This window comes from Xyrauchen texanus, chromosome 26 (assembly GCF_025860055.1).
Source record: "Xyrauchen texanus isolate HMW12.3.18 chromosome 26, RBS_HiC_50CHRs, whole genome shotgun sequence".
Taxonomy (NCBI): domain Eukaryota; kingdom Metazoa; phylum Chordata; class Actinopteri; order Cypriniformes; family Catostomidae; genus Xyrauchen; species Xyrauchen texanus.
Window position 1 is genome coordinate 26,029,996 of NC_068301.1, and position 23,986 is coordinate 26,053,981.

At 38.6% G+C, this 23,986-nt stretch overlaps 1 protein-coding gene across 1 annotated transcript in view; it reads right to left on the bottom strand.

Annotated features, from left to right (window-relative positions):
- Positions 1 to 23,661, bottom strand: part of LOC127619638 (ataxin-1-like) — a 134,594-nt gene extending 110,933 nt beyond the window's left edge. Inside the window, exon 1 of the mRNA XM_052092568.1 lies at positions 23,527 to 23,661. The gene's annotated coding sequence lies outside the window, so the exon portion shown is untranslated. The remainder of the gene's footprint in view (positions 1 to 23,526) is intronic.
- Positions 23,662 to 23,986: the final 325 nt, after the last annotated feature.

The window sequence follows — 23,986 nt, forward strand, 5'->3', positions numbered from 1 at the left end:
AAAATGGCTGCAGTGGTTGAAACGAAGAAGAAATTCTCCACCTCCCATACACATACTAATAAACACACAAACATAGCTTCGCTTTATTATACCGTCCCTTTCAAAGTCAACATCACCAGGGGGAAGGAGTCCAGTCAGCCCTGCAGAGGCTAAGATAATTGATAAGTAATTGTGGGAAAGATCTGGGGGCTTTCAATTAACTACAAAAGAAACACTGCACAATTTTAACTAACAGAACAATGGTAACGGCAAAGCCCTTAAAATAAAACCCCAAATTGGACTACAGTGCTACAGAACTTTTCAACTGTCCTAATTAATGTAAAAACATTTCTTATCGGAGTCAGAAATACCTTTTGCATTTGACCCCTGGCAATCAGTTTATGTGATCCCACAGCAAGTCGCTGTATTGTTGGATGCTAGTAAATATTCTTACTCAACTGGCAAATCATGTGACCTTGTAAGCACTCCCTGTAGTAGTCACTGCATTGCGTTCCTGCTCATTTGCATAAAGTTTTGAAATAAATTCAAATTTGTTGCACTGCCAACACTTATGTCTCGGCCGCTCATGGTGCCTCAAATCGGCAACTTTGATTGAAAATGAATGACTTCCAGTTGCGTTGTCGCTGCAGATCTCTGTCAGTGTGAACGCCTCTCTTGGATGCAATTTGAAAATAGTGACTGGGCTTTTGAAAGATTCAAGCACAAAATGTTTGGAAAGTAAGACCATGAACATGTGACCTGCTACATAATATATGGTTCTTCTGACAGTCCATGTCTGATCAAGGTAGAAAGACTGCAATAAAAAGCTAAATTTCTCTTTCCAATAAATGAACATTCATGAATGCTTCCAGAAGTTTGTGCCTTATTTATGCTCTGACACAAGATATGGAAAACTGGAAGAACTATGGGAAATTTGAGTAACAATGTGTAATACTAGGTATTTACTAGGTAATTCTGCCCTCTGGCTTAAAAGATTAAATACCACAAAAAAAACAACAAGTACACCACTTTCTAAGCCAAAACAGGCAGGATTGAGAAATATTACTATTGATGAAATGATCATGTGCTACACTTGGCAGACTTGAGAACGAGGGTGCCTGTTGCAAGAATTCAATGAGAACCTGCTAATCAAGCAACTTCTTAGGAGTTACAGCGAGATCTAAAGCATATCATCTGCCAAAAAACATTTCAGAGGAAAGTATTTGTAAACACTTATGTTCCTTTTTGGAAAGTTTGAAGCCTTGGATATGAAAAGGATGGAATCTCTTTGTGCTCAAAGCAGACTATCCTTAAAATTGTGAGTCAACCGTATAATGTTTCTTCAAGGGTGGGTTCTGTCAGAGAATTCTCAAAAACCTCTGGCTCCTCTCTGAAGATGTTCATAGCCAAAAGCCCCAAAATACAGAGCTATTCTGTTCCACAACATAGCCCAGCATTTTACCCTGCTGTCTCTCCATCACCAGCTGAAAGGAAAAAGCCAGAGCTTGGCTTATCCTCGAATACTGTGGCAACCAGTATGAATAGGTTCCTGAGAACACAGGCAACAGAAACAAATCATTTTCAAACAGCTAAAAGAAGAAGCCCCCAGCCCCATTCTGGTATGCCTTTCCTGTTGTAATCTCCAGAACACCGGGAGCATACTCAGCAAGAGGGCTGTCCTCATAAAATGGCCAAAAAATGTCCTTGGCGTGGAACAGGCCACCAAAGCATAGCCCAGGAACACTTTCCTCTATGATCCACCTACTGTACAACCAGATCTCCTTCAAGGTGCTTCCCTGTGCAGGCCATATATCTTTGCCTATAGTGTCAACTAGCAAGTTTTTAATCAAAACAATTTTGCACTGATTGGATCCTACTGTCCGAGAGATCCCTGAATGAAAGCCACTGGCATCTATGAGCCATAATCAGTCTCGTAACGATGCTTACTAGAATCACAGAAATTGATTATGAATGTGGGAAGGTGTCAGACTGGCTTGGTTTACAGGAGTGGTTTGACTGCCCCGTTCTCATATCTCTTGTGAATAATTACATATCCTCTGCCTTTTTCTGCATAAGCCTTGTTTATACATTCGCCTGCCACTGCAGCGTGTCCTGTGCGTGAATCTCTCTATTTTTGTTTTTTTAGAACGCGCAACTTTATGCAAAAGAAAAGCAGAAAACGGCAGGTGCCAACCAATCCCTGTAAATTGAAAGCAGCAGCGTCTGTCAGAAGTGCTTCCCAATTTGACGATAATGCTGACATTTCTGCTGGATTTAGTGCTTTAATCATATCATTATGTTTAATTCAGACTTCAAACAGACTTCAAAATGGTGATTGCAGCATTCATTGTGGCAATACTTTGGCTGGGTTAGCAAAAGTTCAATAAATCAACACTGTTTGACTATTTTAGGCTTTCTGAAATTAGAAATTTTGGCATCTTTTCAACTGTGATCATGCATATATAAAATTATATTATTGCTTGTATAGAAAGCAATGATAGACAATACACATTCGCTTTACATATTACAACCATCCCCCTGAGTTGCAGCTTCAAACCCTAACCAATCACAGACCTATCTCTACCCTGAACCCTAACGCTGATTCTAACATCTGACTGTTTGACATAAGTGTTGTTTCAGGACCAACAAAAATGTTGATCCAGGAACAATTCCTGCTCTGCACAATATCAGTCACCATTAATCTAGACCACCTAACAAAACCATCCCTTATAGATTATAGGCAGAGAAAAATACTCATGGTGTGGGATTATGAATTTGACCTGCCGACCACTTTCAAGGAAGGAGTGGCTAAGAATGTGAGGACAGCAGGCATTTATATAATTAGCTAGGAAATGTTTTCTGTTATTAAATGGTGTTTTCTCAGGAGATGGACATTAGGCTGCATTCAGAATTGTCCTTGTTGGACAAGAAACCTCAATGCTGAACAAACCCCCTCTATGCCCCTCCCTACAAGCCTGCTCTCCTTCTCTACTCCAACTGTGAAGGGTAAATAAATAACAATTCTGGACGTGACATGAAATGTTAACAGAGGCACAGGAAAGGCTGTAGTATCAATTAAGCATACTCTGCCTCTCTCACAGGAAAATTACACTCTGGGCTTATAAAACCAAAAGCTCTCAGAACCAAATGAATTGCTCTTCCTTTTGTTGTCAATGTGATACATTTCATCCCATGTCTGGAAAAATATGTTCCAGTGCTGAACTTCAGTGCCAGATAAAGCACATTGACTTCAATTTACAATGCTCAATATAGATTTATATTATGTCCTTAGTGCAGAGTACAACCCCAATTCCAAAAAAGTTTGGACACTATGAAAAATGCTAGTAAAAACAAAAAGGAGTGATTTCTAAATTATATTCACCCTTTGCCATATTGAAAGCACTACAACTACACATTATTTGACATTTTACCTTGTGAATATCATTGTTTTAAAAAAAATTCCAGTCATTTCAAATCAGTTGATTGCCACACGCTCCAAAAGAGTTGAGACAGGGACAATTTAAGACTAATAACAATTTGACAAGTTGAAATAACAAGGATTTTGGGCATTTCACCCTCTACAGTGCACAATATAATTAAAAGATTTAAGAAATCTGGTCAAATCTCGGTGCGTAAAGAGCAAAACGAAAACCACATCCAGCACGCCTTTTACAGGGAAATCCCTGCATTTGCCAGTAGGACAACTACAAAGCACATACTGCCATGATTTCAAGTGCATGGCTGAGCAGAGAGTGTGGGTACTAGAGTGGCCTGCCTGTAGTCCTGACCTGTCTCCAATTGAGAATGTGTGGCACATTAAGGAGCACACCATATAGTAACGAAGACCCTGTACAATTGTGCAGCTAAAAACATACATAATGGATGAATGGGGGAAAATTCCACTTTCTAAACTTAACAAACTTGTGTCTTCAATGCCCAAATGCTTAATAAGTGTTATTAGAACAAATGGTGATGTTTCACAGTGGAAAACACTCGACTGTCCCCACTTGTTTGGAGCATATTGCAATCATCTGATTTGAAATTACTGTACATAAAAACAATTAAACAAATGCAAAATGCATAGTGGGAAGAGAAGACGCCTTTGAACTTGCATTAAAAACAAGTGTAGATCTTGTGCAAGTACACTCACTAAATGGAGACGGAACGCATGTACTGGATAAAACAAGAAGTGAACTGGATCACACAGGGAATGGAATGGATCTTCTTCTTTTTTTTTTAAATCAAAGGTCTGGGTACGCCACTTCAGATCATTCCGGCTAATTTAACCCCTGGTAGCAAGTATACAATTCTCAGCAATTGCCAAGTATAGCTTGTTCCAAAATCAATAACATCTTCATGCCTTGTAGTACAACTGTTGCATACAGTTTCTGCGATAGCAGTTCAGGTTGGGTAATCATCATAAGACAAGTATCATACATAAATAGATAGCTGGACTTCCCCTGTGCAGTATCTTTGGGTAAATACTCTCTCTGTCACTGCTGACACCTGGTATACTGCTTTACACGATGGCTTTTAGATTAACCTCATTCATCTGTGTCAAGGCTCATCAGTCCAAAGCCTGCTGCTCATTCAACCTGCAAACCTTCTCATCCCAAAACTGCTTTAGCATACTCACAGCTGTTGACTCTGTGCAAGAGTCCAGGAGATGGCCTATTTATCAAGAACCTTCAGATTTATCATTGACGGTTTTTGGAGCTTACTTCTAAAGCTACGATATAAAATGGTGTTCAACTAGATTTTGATTGATGCTTGCCTGCACAATAGTATCCACCATGTTGAGTGTACTGGGTTTTTGCCTCGGCATTGATATGCAGTTGCTAAGGTGTTTTTAATGCAATGCTATGAGGTTTCTAGTGTTCTGGATGGTTGCTAGGTAGTTGCTTCCTGGCCCAAGTCAAAAGAGCCAATCCAAAGTCTCTATCATATTTTGGTCCCTGTACATGGCTTGGGTCACTCCTTGGAAATTTTTTACCCATTTTATCATCCAATAGGTGAAAATCGTAAGTCTGATTGTTCAGAAAAGTAATATCACACCTGTCCTTAACAAGCTGCATGATTTGAGGTAACTCATGTAACTGAGGTATGTTTATAACACAAACGGTATGGAAGGGAAATACATGAGAGATAGTAAATTATGACAGACTTTTTATTTTAGAATGAACTATCCCTTTATGGTAAGGGGTTTATTCAAATCTCTAACCTTAAGTATGAGTAATAGTAATAGAGAAGCTTACCTTAGTAAGCACCACAAATCTAGAAATATATACACCGTTCAGACACAACATAATAATCACCTGCCTAAAATTGTGTAGGTCTCCCTCGTGCTGCCAAAACAGCACCAACCCGCATCTCAGAATAGCATTGTGAGATGATATTCTTCTCACCACAATTGTACAGAGTGAATATCAGAGTTACCATAGACTTTGTCAGTTCGCATCCGTCTGGACATTCTCTGTTGACCTCTCTCATCAACAAGGCACTTACATCCACAGAACTGCCGCTCACAGTTTTTTTGTTTTTGGCACCATTCTGAGTAAATTCTAGAGACTGTTCTACATGAAAATCCCAGGAAATCAGCAGTTACAGAAATACTCAAACCAACCCATCTGGCACCAACAATCATGCCACGGTCCAAATAACTAAGATCACATTTTTTCCCCATTCTGATGGTTGCTTTGAATATTAACTGAAGTTCCTCACCAGTATCTGTATGATTTTATGCACTGCACTGCTGCCAAAAGATTGGCTGATTATATAATAACATGGATGATTATTGGTGCCAGATGGGCTGGTTTGAGTATAACTGATGATCTCCTGGGATTTTCATGCACACCACTCTAGAATTTACTCAGAATGGTGCCAAAAACATCCAGTGAGCAGCTGTTCTGTGGATGGAAATGTCTTGTTGATGAGAGAGGTCCACAGAGACTGGCCAGACTGGTTTGAACTGACAAAGTCTATGGTAAAATTGTGTAAAATTGTGGTGAGAAGAATATAATCTCAGAATGTTATTCTAAGATGCGGGTTGGTGCTGTTTTGGTGGCACAAGAGAGACCTAAACAATATTAGGCAGGTGATTTTAATTTTGTGGATGATCAGTATACACAGTTGAAGTCAGAAATGTACATATTCCTTAGGCAAATATATTTAAACTCAACATTTGGAATGTTTTTCACAATTCCTGACATTTAATTGTAGAAAACATTCCCTGTCTTATGTCAGTTGGATCACTACTTTATTTTAAGATAGTCAGAATAATGTTGGCGATAATTATTTATTTCAGCTTTTATTTCTTTCCTCACATTCCCAGTGGTTCAGACATTTATATACACTTTGTTAGTATTTAGTAGCATTGCCTTTAAATTGTTTAACTTGGGTCAAATATTTTGGGTTGCCTTCCACAAGCTTCTCTCAATAAGTTGCTGGAATTTTGGCCCATTCCTCCAGACAGAACTGGTGTAACTGTGTCAGGTTTGTACGCTTCCTTGTTCGCACACGCTTTTTCAGTTCTGCCCACAAATTTTCTATTGGATTGAAATTAGGGCTTTGTGATGGCCACTCCAATACCTTGACTTTGTTGTCCTTAAGTCATTTTAACACAACTTTGGAGGTATGCTTGGGGTTGTTGTCCATTTGGAAGACCCATTTGAGACCATGGCTGATGTCTTGAGATGTTGCTTCGATATATACACATCATTTTCCTTCCTCATGATGCCATCTGTTTTGGAAAGTGCACCAGTCCCCCCTGCAGCAAAGCACCTCCACAACATGATACTGCCACCCCCATGCTTCATGGCTGGGATGTTGTTCTTCAGCTTGCAAGCTTCACCCTATTTCCTCAAAACATAAAGATGGTCATTATGGCCAAAAATTTCAATTTTTTTTTTCATCAGAGGGAATTGCTCCAGAGGTAAGATCTTTGTCCCCATGTGCACATGCAAACTGTAGTCTGGCTTTTTATGGCTGTTTTGGAGCATTGACTTCTTCCTTGATGAGCAGCCTTTTGGGTAATATCAATATAGGACTGTGGATACTTGTCTACCTGTTTCATCCAGCATCTTCACAAGGTCTTTTGCTGTTGTTCTGGGATTTATTTGCACTATGTTCATCTCAAGGAGACAGAATGCATCTCCTTCCAGAGCAGTATGATGGCTGCGTGGTCCCATGTTGTTTATACTTGCATACTATTGTTTATACAGATGAACGTGGTGCATTCAGATGTTTGGAAAATGCTCCCAAGGATGAACCAGACTTGTTGGGGTCCACAATTTTTGTTTCTGAGATCTTATCTGATTTGTTTTGATTTTCCCACGATATCAAGTAAAGAGTTTGAAGGTAGGCCTTAAAATACCTCCACAGGTACACCTCCAATTCAGTACACCTCCTATCAGAAGCTAATTGGCTAATTGTCTAAAGGCATGACATCAGTTTCTGGAATTTTCCAAGCTGCTTAAAGGGACATTTAACTTAGTGTATGTAAATATTTGACCCACTTGAGTTGTGATATAGTCAAATAAAAGTTAAACAATCTGTCTGTAAACAATTGTTGGAAGAAATACTTGTGTCATGCACAAAGTAGATGTCCTAAACAACTTACCAAAACTATAGTTTCTAATATTAAATCTGTGGATGGTTAAAATAGAGATTTAATGACTTCAACCTAAGTGTATGTAAACTTCTGGCTTTAACTGTATATATACACCATTGTAAAACATGCCAACTATACTTTAATGTTAAGACTAACATTAATTTAATAAGATTCATGAGATCTATGATCTCCTCCAAAATGCTTTGAGTATGCTGTAAAATGCTTCCACAGTGAATTGTTCTTAATGTGCCAACGTTGAATTGAGGTTTTAAGTGCTTTGGCAGGCTCAAACACATATTGTTGGAGGGACTAATCTAAAAAAGAAAAAACTAGGCGGTGTAAGAGCAAGGAATGCTTGTCTGGCTGCCTCCTCAGAGAGCTTCTCTGGAAAGATTTTGCAGGATAACTTCACGAGAGGAGGGGAGTGTCTTTCCCACTAAACACTGGCAAGTCTCCATCGCTCGTATGACATCAGAGATTGTGTCAGCCTGCTTTCTCTCTGGTGTGTCTCCCCTTTGTCAAAACCACACTTCGTCTGTTCAAGGCCAACCTTAATTTCAGGAAATTCCTTCAACCTACTGTAACTGTAGTAAAGTCCCTGCATCCTGCCCCAAAACTTTGTGTACTTTCCACAAATGTTATGTTCTATAACACAGGATAGCTAAAGTGAGTGCTTACTAGGGACTGTCAGGCCAGGTTCCAGCTTTAAAACGTTAGGTGGGACATACACTATATGTTTTGAAACACACATAATTTTTTTTCTTCACATTTTAGAATAATAGTAAAGTAATAAAAACTAAGGAATAACATAAATGGAACTATGGGAATTATGTTGAGACTAAACAAAATCCAAAATAAATCAAAACTGTTTTACATTTTAGCATCTCTAGAATTTATATTTTAGAATTTGTCAGAAGAAGAGAGGTACTCTTGACGTTTTCTCAACCAACTTCTTGAGATATCCCTGGGATGCGTTTTAAACAGTATTTAAGGAGTTCCCATCTATGTTGGGCACTTATTGGCTGCTTTTCTCTATTATGTGGTCCAAGTCATCAATTTCAAAAACATTTTTTATTTATTTATAACATTTTTGTTTTGTAATGAAATAAATTATTATGGTGGCACAATTATATTTTTGTCTACAAAACAAATTTAAAATATTTAAGCATCCGCCTTCAGATCAAAAGATTTTTAAGATCATGAGAAACATTTCAGTCAAGTGTTTCAAAACATTTGACCGGTAGTGTAGGTCTCCATGTGTGGGCTGTATAGATGGCAGTAGCAAAAATGTACTAATAAGCACCAAGTTACTCTGTTAACCTAGGTTTTTTGGACATTGCACCACTCATATACCATGGTATTAACATTCGACACAATCACAGTACCTTGGTACTGGCACTGTACTGTACCCACTGTAAGAGAGAGGGCAGGGGTTCCAAGAGTGGGTTGAGCTTGTAATATAACCAATACCATGGTACAATGTACAAAAATCTCCAGGTAACACTATGGTACTCAGAGGTACTTTTTGCAAGCTCACGATTTGAGCCGGCCCTGGGTAATGCCTGTCATCTAACTAATAAAGCATGCACAATACAGGAAAGACTATTTCATGCCAAAAATAACAGTGGTAAGGGTGGGTTTCTGTATTACACAGATTGTTTGTATCCATGCAGTTTTCCTGTAATTGAATTCCTCTCTCTGTGCGTATCCTCCTTTGTGCTGACCTGTGCTGCTTGGCAGGTCCCAATTCATCACTCTCACCTGGCAAGAAGGACACGTACACACGCCATGCTCACCATCCAGCATTAAGAACCTGGTGGTCCTATTTAGGCAGTTGCATCAAGAATACGGCATCCTGCCACCACAAGAATGGTCACTAAAGCTTAAATATACTGATCAAATGGTTCCAGCTCCCCTATGTTTATAAGTATTTGCAAAACAAGTCCAAAACAAGCAAAATAATTGCTTTTTTATAATGTAATACATTTAAAATTTCAGAACGAAAGAACGAAAGAAACAAAGAGACTTTAGTTTGGCTTTTAGTTTTGCACTAGTCTTTCTATTGAAGCAAGAGAAGAGATCAAATATTCAGCTTTATAAAAACTGATATACAAACACATTATTTCCTCACATTAGAATACTAAAAGAATTTTAACATATGTGAAATATGAGACTGGCAGTATGAAGTTTAGCTAAATATAGGTGGCCGGTTTTTTCATGTTTTTCCAAGTTCCTCATTACAAGGAAGGTAATTCCAGAGCCAAATTTAACTGTGAATACCATTTAATATAAATGAAGGCCAACTGCTGTGATAAAAAGGTTGAGAGACATGAATGTACACTAACATCAAGCATACAAAGGCCTAGCTTTGTACACTGCCTCAATAATTGTCTTACTTTTGCAATATCTATTGTAGGGGTGTAACGGTTCCCGGTAAAAACAAAACTGTACAGTTTGCCACACACATTTCGGTAAACATTTGCACCAAAGTTTATCTCAAGTCTAACAATGCATCTGAAGCATGTGGTTTGGTGAAGAAAACAAAGCTTCAAATATACAGGCACAATTTCAACCTCTGCTAATGCACAAGTATGGCTCTGTAGATACATGGGTCAACTTTCTACAGACAGTAGCTTTCCAATTAACTGTTGAAATGATATCCCAGTTCTGAAGGCGTTGGTGTGTAGTTAAAAATAACAAGCAGAGAAAACAATCCGCATATAGAGAAGCCCCCTGCGTCATTCAAGTTTCCCATCTGTGTAAATGTAGCAATTACAACAGCGGAGGTCAAAAACGCTGACAAAACAGGCACTGTTTGCAGACATTGTTCAACACGATTGCCGTATACTGGTAAATACAATGACACAATTAACTATTTATGCCGACATCACCCTGGGATAGATTGCATACGGTGCACACTGAGCAGCAGGTGAGCCGAAACTTCACCCTCTCTTCTGTTTTAAAGCAGGCACTAAATGCTAATTCAGACAGACATAAAACAATAACTAAAGCGATTGGGGTGTCCATTGCCTTCGATTTGTTGCACTACACTGTTGTCGAGCCACATTACAACATCCCTTCTCGTATCCATATTAATAGCAACATTTTTCCTTCTATAGTGATGTACAGCTACCAAATGTTGAATATATGTTGAGTTTGAAGTGCAATTTATGTTGATGCATGTAGCATAATAATGTTGATTTAGTAATTAGATAATTTATTTTAAGGTAAGGACCCTAACGAGAATTAACCATGGTTTTATTGTAGTAATATTGTAGTAACCATGAATACAGTATCTAGGGGTGTCAATCTGACACCCAATCATCGATCTGGATTGATGCATCGATCAATTAACCAATGATGATCGCTAAAAGTCATCGATAAAACGTGAAAACATAAAGATCGATGTATATTTTTTTGAAGATGCACCTTTATTTTTAACTCTCTAATGTCAGCCATGTCCGTACTAATTTCCGTCATGCGATGCAGTAACCATATGATATCCATCTTGTTCTATAAGCGCTAAATATGCTTCCCTCAATATCATGGTGCATGTGACACATTTGAATTCTGCATGAGAATTTTCACTTTTAAAGCACTTTGGAACAATTCAACTATGTCAAATTTTTAAAGAGCCCTGATATTCTGTACAGCACTGAAAATGTAAAGAGAAAACACCTGCTCTGCACACACATCAATTAAAAGACTTTTCACAGCAACACCCTTACTAACATTTATCACAATAAAGTATAAAATAATGTTTCAATACAGCCAAGTTGTAGCTAAGAAAAAACGGAGACAGCAAATAATGGCTAAAGACTTGCTTGACTGTTGTAGTGATGACAAATTGTCGCAGTAGTGTTTACCTAATTCCACAAGGCAATCAGCTGTCATTAAATGATTGATGATCAATTGTATGTGACTGTATGACTATTTTTTATATTATTTTTTTATTTTCTATATTAACTAAAGTACCTTATTTTTTTGTGGATGCCCCAATGTGGATACTGGATTTGCACTTTTCAGAGAGCTCAACAAAATATTTTAATTATATTTTGGTTGCATAAAAGGCCATTTATTATGCAGAATAGACACATAATATTGTAATATCGATCACAGGCCCCAAAAAAAGAAATCAAATGAAAATGGTATCCTGGCAGATTTTGAGGTATCTGCAAACATTGGATTGCTGGCTATGAGAAACGATACAAGATCGTATTGTGATGAAACTGCCAATTTACACCCCTAATAGTATCCATGACAGAACACATGGCAGAAACCATGGTTTTGATACAATTAACCATGGTTTTACAACAGTAATACTGTAGTATCTATATAGCAACCTTGGTTTTACTATAGTATTGTAGTAAGCATGGTTAATTTTTTGTTCACTATTTTTTACTACAGATACCATGGTTAAACTGTGGTTAAGGTAGTAAAACCATTGGGATTTTTCACATGGGGAAACCTGATGAAGTGTTTTACCAAATAGAGTTACTTTAGATTTTGCAGAATAATAGTTTTTCTGAACATAGAAATTATCAAACCATACCGAAAACATAACCCTGTAACCGTGATCCAAAACGAACTACGAGAAATTTTAAACTTTACACCCCAAAAATATTGTAAATTAGTTTCCCCTTCTGTCACTCACTCGACGTTGTGTCGAATGAAGTGACATAAGGGGTCTTCCTGGGATGCCAAACGTACCTCTGAACCTGTGAAAAGGCCAATGTCAAGATGGCAGACCCCGCCCCGGACATACGAGTATAAAGGGGAAGCGGGGCAGCGAGTGCCATTCAGAATTTTTCTTCGGAGCCGAACGGTTGTGCAACAGCAAGCTGAGTTCACCACTGTTCCACTCACCTCTACTGGCGATAAGCACTTCTTCCAGACATGATCGTAGACACGACAAACCAAGCCAGCGGTCTCTCCACCAGGCAACTTAACGCCCTAAAGTGGCGCTTGTTCGTGAATTGGTTTTCTTCTCGAGCCGAAGACCCGCAGAGGTGTGCAGTTCGGTCAGTGCTTTCATTCCTGCAGGAGAGGCTGGAGGGGAGGCTGTCCCCCTCCACCTTGAAGGTGTATGTAGCTGCTATCGCAGCCTACCATGACGCAGTAGATGGCAAGTCCGTAGGTAAGCATGACTTGATTATCAGGTTCCTGAAAGGCGCCCGGAGACTGAACCCTCCCCGGCCTAGCCTGTTCCCCTCCTGGGATCTCTCTGTGGTCCTCTAGGGCCTTCAGAGATCCCCTTCAAGCAGCTTGATTCAGTTGAGCTCAAGGCCCTCGCCCTGAAGATGGCACTCCTGATCGCGTTTCTCTGTCAGCGACACCTGCCTGGAGTTCCGTCCGGCACATTCTCACGTTATCCTGAGGCCGCGACCGGGCTACGTGCACAAGGTTCCTACAAACCCCTTCAGGGACCAGGTCGTGAGCCTGCAAGCAAGCTGCCTCGGGAGGAGGCAGACCTAGCCTTCTCGTTGCTGTGTCCGGTATGTGCTTTGCGTATCTATTTGGACCTCTAGATGTTCTGAGCAGATGTTCTGAGAATGGCAGAAATGGAACGGCGTCTCCAAACAGAGGTTAGTTCACTGGGTCGTTGATTTTATTTCCTTAGCTTATCACACCCAGGCCGTGCCCGCCCCCTTGCGGGTTCGAGCACACTCTACGAAAAGTATGGCATCCTCGTGGGCACTGGCCCTGGCACCTCCTTAGCAGACATCTGCAGAGCAGCGGGCTGGGCAACACCCAATACCTTTGCCAGATTTTACAATCTCAGGGTTGAATCGGTCCAATCCCGTGTTTTGTCCCTAATGTCTGTATGTAACGCCTCTTTGGGGGCGTTTTGGGGAGGGCTACGTGCAGCCGACACAGTTGCCTCTAGCACGCAGTAGCCTGCTTGCACCTGTCTCGGTAGTTCACGTAACATGGTCAGTGCGTGGAGTTTTTATATGGGACACCTTGTGTCACTTCATTCGACACAACGTCGAGTGAGTGACAGAAGGGGAACGTCATGGTTACTGTTGTAACCTCCGTTCCCCGATGTTGTGTCCCTCCTGCCACAGCACTAGACCTACCACTGTAAATGGCCGTACCTTATTTTCGGCTCCTCAGTGCAAAATCCTGACTGGCACTTGCTGCTCCGCTTCCCTTTATACCCGTATGTTTGGGGCGGGGCATGCAAATTCTCTCTGCCAACCTGACACTGGCCTTTTCTCAGGTTCAGAGGTACGTTTGGCATCCCAGAAAGACCCCTTGTGTCACTTCATTCAACACAACGTCTCATTCCTTCCCTCGAATAACAGAGGTTACAACAGTAACCATGACGATTTCAGACTGACAATTTCCATAGGGCTGTTCTACAAACAACCATCATCTTTTCTATCATTGATTAACTGCATAAAAGACAACGAAGGGTGCTACTTACGGATTTCAGTAACAAGACTCTTCCTCGACTGTCTTTAAGAGTTTTTTTACCCTGTTCCAAACCAGCAGCACATGAGCACAGAGCTTTGCAGTTCTTTGTTACTTTCATGGTGAAAGAGTGGCATCAATAGTAGATCTGCTGTCTGGATATGCCTAGAGGGAGTAGCCAGCATACTGATATCCACACCAAAGGAGGACAGCGGCCTATAGAGGGGTCATCAATCCCCCACACTGACACAGAGCCGCTCCACTATTCACACTCTGCCATTCAAGACTTCAGGCATCGATTTCCTCTATATCTGACTCGGGCAAATCTTCACAATAAAGCCTCAGATAAGTTGACTGACAAGCACAGATACTGCTTTCAAGTTCCCCTATTAAGCTGTTTCTTCCGATTTAGGCATTCAGTATTACGATAATGCATTAAAGTCAGAAATAAAATACAGAAGTAGCCAAAACAAAATAAGTAAACAATGGGTGGCCCGATAAGATTTTGTACAGTGAATAAGCACAACTGAATTTGCTTGCATCACTTTTATAATGTCTATATGATTTATTTATGCATGATATAATTAGGGATGCACCGATTCGATACCTGGATCGGTATTGGCACCGATACTGAGGTTTTTAAACGAATCTGGTATTGGCCCGACAAGCCCGATCCAAATCCGATACTGTGTGTTAGTCATGTTTGTTACTGTCAAGCTCAAAAAATGACATTAACTGTGTTTTATTGGTTCTTTAAAGTAGTTCATATGACTCGTGCATTTTATTCAAGGCCACTTGAAGACGTGCGATAGCTGAGTGAATCACAAAAGGCTGTGTTTAATAAGTAAATATATAAAATGCACAAGCAGCTCCAGCGCGTTATTGAGCGGCACAGCTCTGTTTACACACACACACACACACGCGCAAGCTTATTTTTAGACTTATTTTTAAAATGGCATCATTTCTGCTAATGACTTCTGCTAATTTTGCAGCTACATTATCCAGTATACTAGTTAACAATAAAGTTTTTCTTAATAAGCTATACATTTATATTGAAATAATGTGTAGTTAGAGGTTTGTGTTTCTTTACAAACACACCCAATTATTTCCACACAATAATGTAAATATATTCTAAACTGATTATGCAAAAAAACAACACTGGTATCAGATCAGGATCGGTATCGTCCGAAACTGAGATTTGCGATGTCGGGATCAGAAGAGAAAAAGTGGTATCAGTGCATCAGTAGATATAATAAAACAAAAAATTGTGAAGTGTGAGTCATCAGCTGTACATTAGTTGACTAAAGAGCTGTCGTCCGCAACACTTTAATATTACTGAAATACAGCCCTGGTAATTGCAAATCAATCACTTCCATCTATACTGTAGAATTGTCTTCTGTCATTTTTTGGTGTTGGCACTTCTGAAATCACAGCTCTTAAAGGGGACCTATTTTGCAATATTCACTTTTACCTGGAGTTTAAACATAAATGTGTGTTGGCAGTATGTGTACACAACCACCCTGCAATGATAAAAATCCACTCAATCCTTTTTTTTATCCCCATTAATCATAAGTACTGTCAACAAGCCGTTCGCAGATTCTGTACAGAGTGACATCACTTTGTACAGGCCCTGACCATGAGGTATGCAAGACGGACATGTCTGTTTGCGTGTGTTGTTTCGTTATACTGCATAGCAAACGTTGCAACAGTATTTGTGTGTGTGTGTGTGTATTGCCCATCCATCGTTGCAAAAATGCTGATAAAACTCTGCAACAAACAAATAAATGTATCAAATAACCATTCAGAAAATTCCTGGTTCATTCTCAAAGTTGTTGCTTCTGACGGAGTCTCTCCCTCATCAGTGTCTGACTCTGGTTCAAACATATTGGGCTGAACACCACTATTTCTGCTGTCAGTCATATTTCTTATGATGTCTAGTTACACGAAGCAGAGATGTCAAACTCCGCCCTATTCTGGATACAGGGCGGGGAGCACCAGCTCATTTGCATTTAAAGACACACACACAAAAACAGCTCGTTTTTATTCCAGCCCAAAAATTTGCATTTTCAACATGGTATAATAAATTATCTGTAAGGTATTTTGAGCTGAAACTTCACAGACACATTCTGGGGACACCAAAGATTTAAATTACATCTGTGAAAAGAGGCATATAATTGTAATTATGACTTTGCTTGGTTATTTGCAGTATGTGCATGCAACAGATAATAACAATATTTCCACTCTGCTTGAAGGCATGAGCCCATTATTCTGGACTGTGACAAGGAGGGCCGGGCCATGACTACGCATGCCCGGCCCCCAATCAGGCTAATCAGCTAGAGTAATATTTAATAAAACAAAAAGACACACAACACAAATGCACACACAGCAGCTGCGTGTGGCTCTCTCTCTCAAACTGCCTAATCCCGCTGCATTTATCCCTCTCCTGGGGTGTGTTGTCACGCCCCGGCCCCAGCCCCGCCCTTCTCCTCATCACATGGACTTTAAAAGACTTCAAAATGGCTCTGTAAGTCACATACATGTATGTTACTTTCTGAGCTAATACAGCACTGTAGAGTCGGATATGACTTGAATTCTGGAGGTGTGAATGTGATTTATTCGTGTAATTGCTTTATTTTTAACTGAGGCAAAAAATTTATTGAATTAACTGTTTTTAGGTGGATGGAGAGATTTATTGATGATGCTGAAGCACCACAATTTTAGAAGTGGGAAAGTGAACCCGAAAGCAGTCTGAGAATAAAACTCATCTGCTGAACAATGAACAGTTTCAAACACGTTCATGATCATTGCATTGTTCTGTGATAAAAGAAAGCTTCGATTCAGCCCTTGCATAAAGCCATCACAGGGAGTCTAACGGAAGATGAGCAGTCTGCATGCTGACATCCACTCACTGGAGAAAGGAATGTTTTTCATGTCTATATAATTTTTTATTTATTTATTTCTAAAAAAAGCTCTTGAGCGCTGGAGTACAAAAGCAGGTTAGGGATGTGTACTGCGCCCATGGAGGGAGAGCAAATGAATAGAGCCGAGATGAAAGAAAAAGCTATAAAGGTCTGGAAACAGCATTGCTTATTCGATCCCCATCTCCTTCCTCTCCTCCTTCCCTCTCCATACACTCTCCCTACTGTGAACCTTTGACGCTGACCATGTTTACATACACTTAAGAAAACGGTTTATTCCAGGGTTTTTGCAGAAAGCAGTCAGGGTCCGAAATTAACTTTCTAGCCCACCAGCCAAGGTGGTTGGCATATGAAACAATTTACCAGCCAATCAGATATCTTACTGGCCCTTTTTTTTTTTTTTTTGTAAGAATGTTCAAAAGTGAAGTGCTTTTTTAAAGAATTGTACTGTTTTATTATTTATGAAATATTTATTTGCCAGATAGATTGCCTTTTCAGTACTCGCCGATACTGATACCTGATACCATATCATCAGTTTACTTCAATTTTATCATTAAAATTGTGTCTAAATAAATTAATTTAAAACTTTAATCAAATAAAAATATTACAATTACTTTTCAACATAATATTATCTTTATCAAATGAAGCACTTTTATACAGAAACTCACAGCACAATCCAAAATACAACATTGGAGTTTATATGGAAAGTTAAGGAAACAACAAAGCAACAACCATTTGATTTCCAAGATTATCAATTCAGTTAAAGATTCTCCCACGTGCAATTTTCCGCCAACGCAGGCCGATTACTGCACTAAAACACTCTTTACTGCAGCAAATTTCAAAAGCAGATGTGCTGCCTACTGAGCATGAAACACAGTGTGCCCAGTGTAGTCTGAGTCCTGAACAAATTACTCTAATTAGCTGGTTCTTTTGAATCTACATCGCAAAACATACAGCGCGTCCAGTGTAGGTCGATTCCCGAACAAATTACTCTTATGAACCGCTTCTTTATAATGAATCAAAAACACTATACATCACTCAGAGGAGTTACTGAATTATTCTTATATTGATGAGCAAGTAATGGATATCCAACTAGAAATGCAATTTACTTTAAACTGCATGAAATACAACATTAGGCTACATAACACAGTTGGAAATTTTACTTTGTTTATTTAATGTTGCACTTCAGACCTGTGAGACTTCAAACAGGCAGTGCAGTTACTAACTGGTTGTTCTTATTACAATGTGCAGTTAAAGATACACATGAGTTTTGTTGTAATCAGTGAAATAATTGTATTATTATTAAATTAGGGCTACTGATTCAGTGTGATTAATTATATAAAAAAACAACACTTTAAAATATCACCTAATACCAGAACAATTCAAGCTTGAAATACCACCTGTTTTCTCCAGGAGGCAGTATAGGCTCCAACTGTATAGGTAATGTGCAGCTTATCCTGAAAACAAACCACACTCACCGAGAACAGACAGCACAAGATGAGAATACATTTTTGCGTTCAGACACAGCTTGATGGAGCACAAATCCATCAGAAGTTTTCTACCTTTTAAACAACATTTAACTTGGCAAAGCAACCTAAAAACGGCTTATGACGCAATGAAACCAAAGTAAGATGCTCCAAAAGTGTCTATCTGATGCAGGTGTGCATTGACGCATCCTTAGAAAAGCCCTCATGATAACTTTCGGACAGATTAACAAATTAATTAGCAAAATGGATTGCTGTGAACTAGTCAATGATTAGCTTATGTTCAATAATATGCAATTAAACAATATATTGGATTCTTAAGCCACTTTTTGTACCGTCTTATGAATGTATTACTCATCTGCCACAATAAAATAATGCATTTTAATGTGTGTGTGTGTGTGTGTGTGTGTGTGTGTGTGTGTGTGTGTGTGTGTGTGTGTGTGTGTGTGTGTGTGTGTGTGTTTAAATATACCTAATAAATATTGAATTGTTGTTATTTTAAGGGCTTTCTCAGCAAATATTTATATATGTGATTCATTGAGATTAATTTGATTAATTAATCAGCGTACCATGTAATTAATTATCAATTGACAGCCCTAATAATAATATAATCATAATAATAATAATATAAATGTTCCTGTAAATTCCTAACGATTTCCATTCATAATTGTGACCCATCCCTATCTTGCCTATCTTGACACTCATTTTCCAACAAATGGTTTAATCAGTTTGACTCTGGCTCCACACCTTCAATGGCTGTGTCTCGTTTGGAAGGCTGCATGCTAGGTAGGATACGTGCTTTGAAGGCTGCAGTATACTGAACATCCTTATTTAAACAAGCCTCATTTAAATGAGACGTCCTTCATAGGACAAACGGAAATGGAACGTAACATGGTTGCTATGACAGCACGCCACACTTTAACAAGCGCGAGTGCTTTGAGTGAGAAGGGAACAAAGTCCCTTTGGAAGGGAATGTATGAGGTACATTTTAGGAGAGTTATAATGATGTAAAGAGAAAAGAAAATAGATTTGACAGGTTTACTTTTAGTCTAATACTTTATTTGAATTATATATTAATATAAAGATACATAGTATATACTTAATTAATTCCTGTTAAAGAAGGCTGCATTCAAAGTGTCCTACTCGCTTTTCTGAAACAAGACAGCCTCGATGACGAATGCGGCCATCAAATGTGACCTCCGGAGGACGCATCCTTCGAAACGAGACACAGCCAATGTTAAACAAGTTTCTGGTCCAGCTGGCTCTATTCACCCATTGGCTGATACTGTCCCTGTCAATCACAGAGGTATTATGTAAGCAGTGTCTGCAGGTGGAGGTGTGTCCCTCCATATTTCACTGGAACTCAAGCGTGTAAATTTAGCCTTGCCTGCACCTGTCACAAGCTCAGTTAGGTACAGCAAACTTAACTCCCCACTGACTTCGTTGTGGTTTTAAAGGAATAATTCACCCAAAAATGAAAATTCTGTCATCATTTACAGCCATTCAATAACACTAAAAAGAAGTGAATACTGACAAAGACTAACACACTGCCCAACATCTACTTTTGTGTTCCATGCAAGAAAGAAAGAAAGGAGAAGCAAGAACAAAAACGGGTACTTCAAAAGTAATAGGTGTGTGTGTGTGTGTATGTGCGTGCGTGCGTGCGTGTGTGTGTGTGTGTGAAACTGATCAAATGAGCAGACACACTAGAGCATTTGTCATTAGGCCATAGTTGGTGTCCTAATTACTACTCATTAGCATTTAAATGTAAGTGGTACTTGGGCCATCAAAAACAGATTTGCTTGCTGAGTTATAAAGCACTGAGCAATTCCCTTCCACACAAACCCCTCTAAAAAAAGCATTCACTGCATAATCAGAGCAGACAACTAGTCCCCAGGTACGAGGTTGTAAAGGGCAGCCCATACGGTTTTAAATGTTTTACAACCGTACAGAAGAAGGGGAAACACTAATCCAGCAACTCTCTGAAAGAATAGGATTTTCATTTAAAGCCCAAAGATTTCTTAATCATCCAGGATCCTTGGAAATATACACTAATAATAAGCATGAGAAACAAGCATGCAGCAACAATACTTGGCAGAACATGCTGAAACTGAAGCACAGTGACCCTGAAAACAATCTGCCTTTAACATGCTGCTCTTTCAACATCCAACACAACCCATTTTTTTTTTTTTTGCACAGTAAATTAGTTAATTTATTACTACATTAGACTTTACAATAAGGTTCCATTTGTTAACATTTGTTAATGCATTAGGTATCATGAAAGACCAGTTAACAATATAATTTTACAGCATTTATTAATCGTTGTTAATTGGTGTTAGTTCATAGTGAATTAATTCATGTTAACATATACAACTTTTGATTATAAAAATATATTACCACATGTTGAAATTTACATTAACCAATATTAATAAATGCTTAATAAGCATTCTTCATTGTTAGTTCATGTTAACTAATGTTTACAAATGGAATCTTATTGTAAAGCATTCCCATTACTACTTTCCTTTCTATGCTTCTCCGTGGTATGTACTATTCAATTGTATTTTTGCTCCACTTTTGCTGCAACTGTTGCATAAGTTGTAAATATACACAAAATGAACTTAAATTGAAATGTGAAAGCTAAAATATTAAATATAGTATAGCATGGTAAAGTATAGTATTAGTAGACTTGTAAAAGTACTACACAGTATACTATATAGTATAGTATGCTACTGTACATTATTGTGTAGTATATGCTGCGACTGTGACATAAACCATACACATGCTAAATAAACTTAAAGAAATATTCGGGTTCAATACAGGTTAAGTTCAACCAGCAGCATTTGTGGTATAATATTGATTACCACAAAAATGTATTTTGACTTGTCCCTCCTTTCCTTTGAAAAAACAAAAATTGGTTTAAAGTGAAGCACTTATAATGGAAGTAAATGGAGCCAATCTGTAAACATTTAAATACTCACCGATTAAAAAAATATAGCTGCAAGACTTAAACAATATGTGTGTAAACATGATTTTAGTGTGATAAAATCATTTACCTTTTCTGTGTAAAGTTATAGCTACTTTTACAACTCTTTTGCCATGATGATGTAATGTCAATGAACCCTAAAAAAACTGTAAAACTTTAAACAACTTTACAGCTTGAATAATACACAAGTTTTAACAGAAGAATGAAAGTAAATGTTTTTATAAAATGGTAAGCTTTATATGTCTGCCTTTAACTTCACTTCCATTTTAAGTGCCTCAATTTAACCCAATTTAACCCAGATTTTTTTTTTTAAAGAAAAGGAGGATGAGTGGAAATAATTTTTTGTGATAATCAACAAATGGAACAAATGCCACAAATGTTGTCAATTGAGCTTAACTTGTATTGAACCCTGAACATTCCTTTAGTTCAAAGCCTAGGCTATAAGATGAATAGTACGTGTATGGAACAGATCATTATAGTGTAGTATAGTCTTGTATACTATAGCATAGTATAAGTAGACTTTTAAATGTACTATACAGTATAGTATGTTGTAGTAGTACAGTGTTGTACAGTATGTGCTGCGACTGTCATGTGAGCCAAGAACTGAATACAAAGTCAAGGCTATGAGATGAATAGTGTATGGTAAGATCATTATTGTATAGTATAGTATAGTATAGTATAGTATAGTATAGTATAGTATAGTAAGTAGCCTTGTAAATGTGCTATACAGTATATTGTGTTTTTGTATAGTATAGTATAGTATAGTATAGTATAGTAGAGTATTGAATAATTTTTACTGCAACTGTCATGTGAGCCAAGAACTGAATACAAAGTCAAGGCTATGAGATGAATAGTACGTGTATGGAACAGATCATTATAGTGTAGTACAATCATTATATTGTAGTAGTCATTATAGTGTAGTACAATCATTATATTGTAGTATAGTCATTATAGTGTAGTATAGTCTCGTATAGTATAGTATTAACAGACTTGTAAATGTACTATAAGTATATTATGTTGTTGTATAGTACAATATTGTATAGTGTGTGCTGCAACTGTCATGTGAGCCAAGTACTGAAAACAAAGGCAAGGCTATGAGATGAATAGTGTATGGTAAGATCATTACAGTATAGTATAGTATAGTATAGTATAGTATAGTATAGTATAGTATAGTATAAAACCCGGCATTGAATGTCGGTCAATGTGCTAGCACTGCAAACACATGAAATATACACAGCAACAGCTCATTATATAACCAGCCGAGATGAACTGAGTGACATCACAGCGGAATATAGTCAATGGTCGTGTCTCCCAGTAAGCTCCCAACCTAGACAGCATTTTGGAGCATCAAAGGCGCCTTCGAAGTCAGCTCGGAACCTTTTTTTTTTTCTTTTTTTCTTTTTTTAGGAATTGCACGATATGATGCCCACAAATACTGCCTAGGTAGGCAGCACGCTAGGTTTTGAGACGTAGACGACACTTCGAGTTTTTTTTTTTTTTTTTTTTTACTAGTAAGGGTTACACTCCATTGTTAAGAAAAGGACATTAAATGCATAAAACGTGTTACCGTGGATTATGCGGTTCAAAGCGGCTGAACTCTTAATACTTAGACTTCCGCGATTGTGTTTTCACATCAAAACCTTTCCAGCAGCAATGTTGACTCAGCAGATGTGAGTACACCAACGACGAGTGACAGTCTATTAAAAGAAAGTATAACTGACCGAATATTAGGTTACTGTTAAATTTACGTTTAAAAAGAAACGGACAAAGTCTACCAGAAGCGACAAGAGGAGGCGGAGTGGCGCAGTTCCTCCAGCCCCGGCGAGAGCGCTCCTTGCTCGGACTCACAGCGCACACGCAACCGCCCCGCTTCCCGTGCGCGACTTCAAAGTAGTAATATAATTTTTAATCGACATGACAAATACCACATAGTGAACGTCTTACCCAGTCGATCACAGACATGTTGAGATAACAATCAGTGCAAATGTCACAGTACTAAATATTTTCAAAGGTTTTTAAATAAACGTCATTCTCCTGCGTACTTTAGTTCAAAGCCATTTTTGCCACATAGCAACAAAATACAAAGCATAAGGACTGTTTTGTGCTGGCAAAAAAAAAACCAATACATGCACTTACTGTATATTATAACGGGCAGGGAAGCGCGAGGCTGTCCGTGTTGCCAGGGGTCCGTGCGTTCTCGCGCACCGCCGGTGGAAAGGTCTCCCCTTCGCTCGTACAATGTCTGCTGCAGCCGAGCTAATCCGTGCCCCCACCTCCAGTGAACGTGTGTGACCGAAGGAGTGAGTGTGTAAAGGCGTGTGTGTGTACTCCAAATATGGAGCGAGTTAGAGCAGAGGGATTGGAGGTTATTTCCGTTAAAAAAGTACAGAAAACGATAATGACGTTTGTGGCTCCATAAACAAAAATATTATATGAGGTCTTAGACTCAATAATGTCACGGCCATTGATATAATAGACGCAGCATTTTACAAGAATATTGAAGAGCCCTTAGGCTATAAACAAATATGAATGGCTGCTCACGTGATGGTACACCTCTTCTGATATCAAATTCTGTAGGTTTAACAACACTGGGAAA